This window comes from Crocuta crocuta, unplaced genomic scaffold (genome assembly GCF_008692635.1).
Source record: "Crocuta crocuta isolate KB4526 unplaced genomic scaffold, BGI_CrCroc_1.0 scaffold279, whole genome shotgun sequence".
NCBI classification, from domain to species: domain Eukaryota; kingdom Metazoa; phylum Chordata; class Mammalia; order Carnivora; family Hyaenidae; genus Crocuta; species Crocuta crocuta.
The window spans coordinates 7,113,539-7,120,977 of NW_027551570.1; the positions used below are offsets into that span (position 1 = coordinate 7,113,539).

Sequence of the window (7,439 nt, forward strand, 5' to 3'; positions counted from 1 at the left end):
ATATTCAACTTCATTAGTAATGAGGCAAACAAAAAATTAGAATGTCAATGAGATACCATTTTATATCCACCAGATTGACAAAAATTTAACTCTGATAACACTAACTATGGGGAAATACGAACTTACAACCCCTGCTGGTGAGCATCTACGTTAATATAACCACATCAGAGAGTAATTTGGTAATATCTAGTGAAGTTGAAGATTTATGATACACTGAGCCCAGGAATTCTGCTTCTACTTATATCCCAAGAGAAACTCTCCCACAGGCATATTCAAGGATGTTACTGTGTTGTAAGAGGAAAAAATGAGATACATAAGTATACACTAATAAGAGAATACATAAATACATTCATGTATATCCAAATGATGGACTACTATGTCCATCAGAGAAGTCAATAAACTTGATATGTCAATATAAACAGATTTCAAAAGCAAAATGTTCAGTGAGAAAAGCAAGACAGGGGATGAGATGCCATGCAGTATAATAACGTTTACATACACTTTGAAAACATACAACAATTCTAAATATTTGTCATAGATATGTCCATATAAAGCATAAGCATAAAAATAAGCACAGGAAAGATATATTAACATTGGAATAACGGGTGCTTCTACAATGGGAGAGGTAAATAGGACTAGTTAAGAAAACAAAGAGAACCATATGCTTCATATTTTTTCTTTTAAAAGATGGTCTAAAGCGTATATGACAAAATAATAAAATTATGATATTTACTTTATTTTTTATTTAAAAAAATTTTTTTAATGTTTTATTTATTTCTAGGAGAGAGACAGCATGAGCAGGGGTGGGTCAGAGAGAGAGGGAGTGACAGACTCTGAAACAGGCTCCAGGCTCTGAGCTGGCAGTCAGCACAGAGCCCGACGTGGGGCTCGAACCGACGAACCGCGAGATCATGACCCAAGCGAAAGTCGGACGCTTAACTGACTAAGCCACCCAGGAGCCCCAATATTTACTTTATTTTTTAAATTGTGGCATAGTTTATTTTACTTTTTAATGTTTGTTTATTTATTTTTGAGAGAAAGAAAAAGAGCGTAAGTGAGGGAGGGGCAAAGAGAGAGTGGGAGACACAGGACCTGAAGCAAGTTCTGGGTTCAGCTGTCGATACGGAACCCGATACAGGGCTCAAACCCACAAATCGTGAGATCATGACATGAGCCAAAGTTGGATGCTTAACTGACTGGGCCACTCAGGTGCCCCTAAAACTTGTGAGTTTTAGGTAGTCATTGTTCAGATGTTTGTAATGTTTCCCTATTTGTTTTTCTGTGTATTTAAAATATTTCACTGAGAAAGCAAACACTTCCCTATGCTAACTAGTTTCAAAGGGGTTAAACATAGACTCTAATAAGAGAAGCTGCAATTAATGGCAAAGAAGCTTGAGGACATAAATGGACCCAGACAGCGCCAATGCTCCAGAGACTGTGAACTATTGCCAAAGCTCAGCTATGCATCACCTAGAGGAGAGGGTGGTTCCTCTTCAAGGCCAGGCACGGTGATTTCCCAGCAAGAAAGAGAGTTTGGACCTGTCAGACAACCTCTTATTTCTCTTGTCAGGTAGAGTTTCTATGACTCACATTCTAATAGTGCTTGTCTTTGGTAAATCTTGCCACCCACACTGGCATGAGACTAACAATATTAAAGAAAACTCAATTTCCAGTGAAATATGGTATGTACAGACTACAAAACAAAATTCCTTAAGCCAGCCAGACCACATCCTTTTGGTGCAAAGTTCTTATTTCCTTCATGGTCTTTTCTTCCATCCAGAATCTTTTTATTAACAGATTTCTAAAATATATCTCTTGAGGACTTGGGAGCCAACTCGAAGAGCTGTCCTGAAGAGAAGATGATTTTAGGATGAATAAGGGTAATATCAATGGGAGGTCTGAAGACATCAATAATGTTTAAATTCATTAGTTCATTATCACACACACATGTGGGCACTTGCGCGCGTGTGCACACACACACACACATGCACACACACTCTCTGAGAGCTGTTGGTCACCTTGAAGATGCTATCCATTTAGAAAACTAGGAAGCAAAAGGATAGAATTCTTAACCTGCCTTTCGTATAGGAACTTTATACTACATAATCAAATAATAGATGAGACAAAGTTTCTCTTTATAAATGATTTCCAACAAATAAATGAAGAAGAAAAGCGAGAATAGGAATATTACCTTTTGCAACCCCTAAAGAACTAAATCAATCCAAACATTAAACGTGTAGAGTGGCTCAGGGCACAAAAGAGAGACAATCAGACATTATGTGCCTCCTAATGAAGAATATATCACCAACTGTGAAATGATCCTGTTAAACCAATTAAGTCTGAATCTGACTAGTCCTCAAGATCCAAATACCATTTTACAGGAATAAGAGGGCAGAGGCACATGATAAAAGGGGAATATAATCAACAAATCCAGACCGTGGGCAATCCTCATGTTTCTAGAACAAATAATTGCAAATAGAAAAATAAGAGATATGAAGAGGACACTTGTAATTTAAAAGACTCAAAAAGCAAAACTTAAAACAACAAAAAAGGCAAAACTATAGAATACATTTTCAAGTATAGCACACTTGGGTTATAAAACTGTTAGGAAAAATAAGGAAGTAAATATCATAAAGTTAAGATAGTGCTTCATCACGAGGGAAGGATGAGTTGAGACAGGGACGGAACATGTGTAGGAAAATCTCTGTTTTCTGACACGAATGGTGATTTCAGGAACATTAGCCTTAGAATTTGCTAAGCTATATGAACCATTGGTTAAAGACAGAAAACCTGTAAAACACAAATATTGCAATATAACAGGATAATGGGGAGAAAAAACTATAATAATACCAATTTGCCTCATGTAGAACATCAAGAGATCTGTAAATTGCATGATTCTTATCAAAAGCTTTGAAGGTACATCAAATAATTATAAAAACAGTGTTAAAATGAGAGAATATAGCGGAAATTATTTTCCCTTTGGCTGGAATGTAATTTACTTTGCTGGATGTAAATACTATTCATACCAAGCTGTGTGTTATTTACCAAGAAAAGTCTGAAACCTTGCCTCCTATCCTGCCATTAAGAAAGAAATAAAATGATAGGAGCACCTGAGTGGCTCAGCCAGTTAGGCAGCCAGCTCTTGGTTTGCTCAGGTCATGATTTCATGGTTTGTGTATTCAAGCCCTGCATCAGTCTCCTCACTGGCAGTGCAGAGCCTGCTTGGGATTCTTTCTCACTCCCTCTCTCTGCCTCACCTCTCCTCTCTCTTTCTCTCTCAAAATAAATAAACTTAAAAAAAAGAAACAAAACATTAAAAGATAAAAACAAATCTGTTACGTTAAGCTGCAAAAAAGCAACAATTCCACACATCAGGTCATGAGAAGAATATGAACCGTTTTTGACGCTATAGAACAAAATTAAATTTCATTTCCACACTTTAGTATACACTTGGTCTGAAAGCCAAGCATTGTATATGTCACATCCTAATTTATTAGTTGAAAAATCATACTTACTACAGAATTAAAAGTAAATTAAGCAGCATGCATTCATTGTTAATTGGGGAATAGTCAAGATTTGTCTCCGTATATTACTGACATTAAAAAACTTCATATGGGGCGACCGGGTGGCTTAGTCGGTTAAGCGTCCGACTTTCGCTCAGGTCATNCTTCAGTTCACTCAATTACAATATACCATAAAAATGATTAAAAATATAAATCCAAAAAGGCTTTGCAAGATTACATATTTCTATGAAAGGTGTTCTAGAATTTCTTTTTTAAATGCTGAGGGAGGAAGAATCTGGCAAATGCTGGTCTACAGAATAATAACTCCCCTCTTAACTTGTGTATAGAATCTTTCATAATCGGATCCCATTTGCCCTTTACCTTCTTCCTATTCCAGCTATTTTATCCCCACAAATTTCTTGGGCCCAAAAACCTCTCTGACATTAAATGTCATACTATTTTCCAAATCTGCCCAATCTCTCCGCAGCTTTGATTTGCATATGCTCTTTCCCGACGTTTTTCTCTAATTGCTACTACCAAGCTCCTATCCATATATTGGGTCCCAGTACAAATGTCTGCTTTTGCTGAGTCTCTCCTCTGTGGACCCTCAACTTGTGTCTTGACTTCTGTTACTGCAAATATAGCACCATACTGTAATTGAAGATTTGGAACATCTGTCTCTGCCCAGGATTGTCAGGTAAAACACAGAGTAACCAGTTAAATTTGAATTTCAGCTAAGGAACAAATAATATTTTAGTAGAAGTATAGCCCATGCAATATTTAGGACATACTTATGCTAAAAATTTTTATTTGTTGTTTGCCTGAAATTCAAATGTAACTTGGCCCCCTATATTTTTATTTACTAAGTCTGGCAACACTAGTCTCCACCATAAGATCAAAAAGTTAAAAACTATGTTTTCTGGGATGCCTGGGTGGCTCAGTCAGTTAAGCATCTGACTTCAACTCAGGTCATCATCTCACAGTTCATGAGTTCAAGCCCTGTGTCAGGCTCTGTGCTGACAGCTCTGAGCCTGGAGCCTGCTACAGATTCTGTGTCTCCCTCTCTCTCTGTTCTCCCCTGCTCATGCTCTGTCTCTCTCTCTCTCTCTCTGTCTCTCAAAAGTAAATAAACATTAAAAAAAATTTTTTTAGGGGTGCCTGGGTGGCTTAGTCGGTTAAGCGTCCGACTTTCACTTAGGTCATGATCTCGTGGTTCGTGGGTTCTAGCCCCGCGTCGGGCTCTGTGCTGACTGCCAGCTCAGAGCCTGGAGCCTGTTTCAGTCTGTGACTCCCTCTCTCTCTGATCCTCCCCTGCTCATGCTGTCTCTTTCTCTCTCCTAGAAATACATTTAAAAAAACATTAAAATAATTTTTTTTAAACCCTATACTTTCTTATGTCGCCATCTTCGGGAGTATGTGTGTGTGTGTATGCATATGTGTATGTGTGTGTACACATGTGTATGATTGTCTACATTCTAGATGGATACAAAAGAAACTACTAATAATGGTTATCTCTGAGAAGAAGCAGTGACTTTCTCTTCTGTACTATTTAACCTTCTATCATTAACATATATTAATATTGCAATAAGAACTCATTTTTTTAAAAAAGATCACAAGCAACTTGAGAGGAGGGATAATTATTCTTCTTTATATCCTCATAATGGTTGGCATATTTCCATACTTTTCAGCAAATGTGAGTGGAATAAATGAACGATTTAAGTGGGACTCTTATGAGAGCACTTTGTGAACTCTGCGCTGCCATTTGTTGAGCAAATACCTATCGAGCATTTACAGTGGCCCATGCACTGTTCTAACAGCAGCAATAAAGCCCTTTTAAATATGCACTAACAATCTAATATTGCAGCTTTTAAATAATGCTTTCCAGGCTTTTGACTAATGGATTTTCAGGAGGTCATACCATTGGGTACAGTCTCTGATTATATGGTTTCATTTTCCTTGTTGACCACAAACTAGATAGAGACACACTCTTGTGGAGTTCACATCCTAGTGGACATAGGCAAATGATAAGAAAGTAAACAAATATAGGGGTGCCTGGGTGGCTAAGTTTGTTAAGCATCGGACTCTTGATTTTGGCTCCAGTCATGATCTCATGGTTCGTGGGTTTGAGCCCAGCATCTGGCTCTGTGCTGATAGCTCTTCGTTGAGGGTGGAACCTGCTTGGCATTCTCTGTCTCCCTCTATCTCTGCCCTTCCCTACTTGTTTTCTCTCACTCTCTCTGTCAAAATAAACTTTTTAAAATCTTTTAAAACAAAAGAAAGTAAACAAATATATAAATAAGATAATTTCCCATGTAAAGTGACGAAAAAGGAAAAAAATGAAGGCTTCTCTGAGGAGGTGTCATTTGAGATGAGATCTCACCGATGAGGAGTCTCAAGACAATTCGAAGGAAGGACTTCAAAGAAAATGCAAAGCAAGTCAAGGATAGGGAGGAGGAACAAGCTAGTAGTGTTTGAGACACAGAAAAAAGGCCCCAAGCTGCAAATCAAAACAGTGCCAGGGCTTCACAAAAGAAGATATATGCATATGAAGACGTGCTATCATTAGCATGCAGATAAATGTAAATTAAGACCACAACTGATATCTCTACATACCCCACTAGAGCAACGAAAAATTTTAATTCTGGGGGTGACCTTGCGTCTTCAGGACAGAGACAGGAAGTCTCTGGAGGCTGTGTGTCCTGTGCGGTGCCCAAGGAGGCCGGGCTCTGTTGCTATGAATCTCAGTGGTCAGACCTGGCTCTGGTTTCAGCATTTCTCCAGGACCCACCTGCCCCAGGATGCTGTAGAATACAGCACATTCACCTGTCTCCTGACCGCCATTGGGGTTTGGACCCCGCGTCTCTCCACTAGACTGGTGAGAGGGTTGGCAGTGTTTTGCTCCTGGGCTTAATTCCAGCTGCTTATTTGAATCCTGGTTCTGTAATGGATTGTACCCTGGCTGCAGCCTTACTCTCCATTGTCACTGGGGCCTTGGACAACCAGTTACTATGTTCGAGGAAATGCTTTGCAGAAAGCTGCCCAGGCAGGGCTTGGGGCCCTCTGGGCTCTCATCTTTGCTGGGCTTTGTTATCTGAACAGTCATGATGTAGGCACCTGCAAAGCTGTTGCCGCACTGTGGGAGCTCTAACCTTTTTGACTTAACACCTTAAGAACTGATTGTACACATCTTTGCCTCTGCTCTGTCATACAATTCAACTCACAATACAGAGGCAATAACAGGTACGTCCAATAGTGAGACAAACCTCCTAATCACCTGGTTATATTTAGAATTTAGTCTTTGGGGAAAAGGTTCGAGAGGAATTGTATCTAAGAAATTTGGAGACTGGGTTCCTTATTCTGGTGAGTTCACGGGGTTGTCTCTCAGCTTCTCACAAGACTCACAGGATAACTAAACAGGATATGTGAAATTTTTGCCTTTAGCTTATCAAACTCTTAAAGGGAATTCAGCTTTATTACTGTCAATATGGGATCAAACTGTATTTGTCCTGGAGATGACAGAGATAGGGAAAGACTGTTAATTCATAAGTAAAGACTTGGCAGAAAATCAGTGTTTAATTTTTTTTTTAATGTTTTATTTATTTCTAGGAGAGAGAGAGACCGCATGAGCAGGGGAGGGTCAGAGAGAGAGGGAATCACAGACTGTGAAACAGGCTCTAGGCTCTGAGCTGGCAGTCAGCACAGAGCCCGACGCGGGGCTCGAACCTAAGAACCGCGAGATCATGACCCAAGCGAAAGTCGGACGCTTAACCGACTAAGCCACCCAGGCGCCCCTAGTGTTTAATTTTTTAAAATGTTTTTGAAAAAAAATTTTTTGAGAGAGAGAAACAGAGGGGCAGAGAGAGAGGGAGACACAGAATCCGAAGCAGGTTCAAGGCTCTGAGCTGTCAGCACAGAGCCCGACATGGGGCTTGAGCC

General features: G+C 39.4%; 1 pseudogene; it reads left to right on the top strand.

The window, feature by feature from the left end:
* Positions 1-1,379: 1,379 nt before the first annotated feature.
* LOC144220613 (succinate dehydrogenase [ubiquinone] cytochrome b small subunit, mitochondrial pseudogene) lies at positions 1,380-6,651 on the top strand (annotated as a pseudogene).
* The last annotated feature ends 788 nt before the right edge of the window (positions 6,652-7,439 follow it).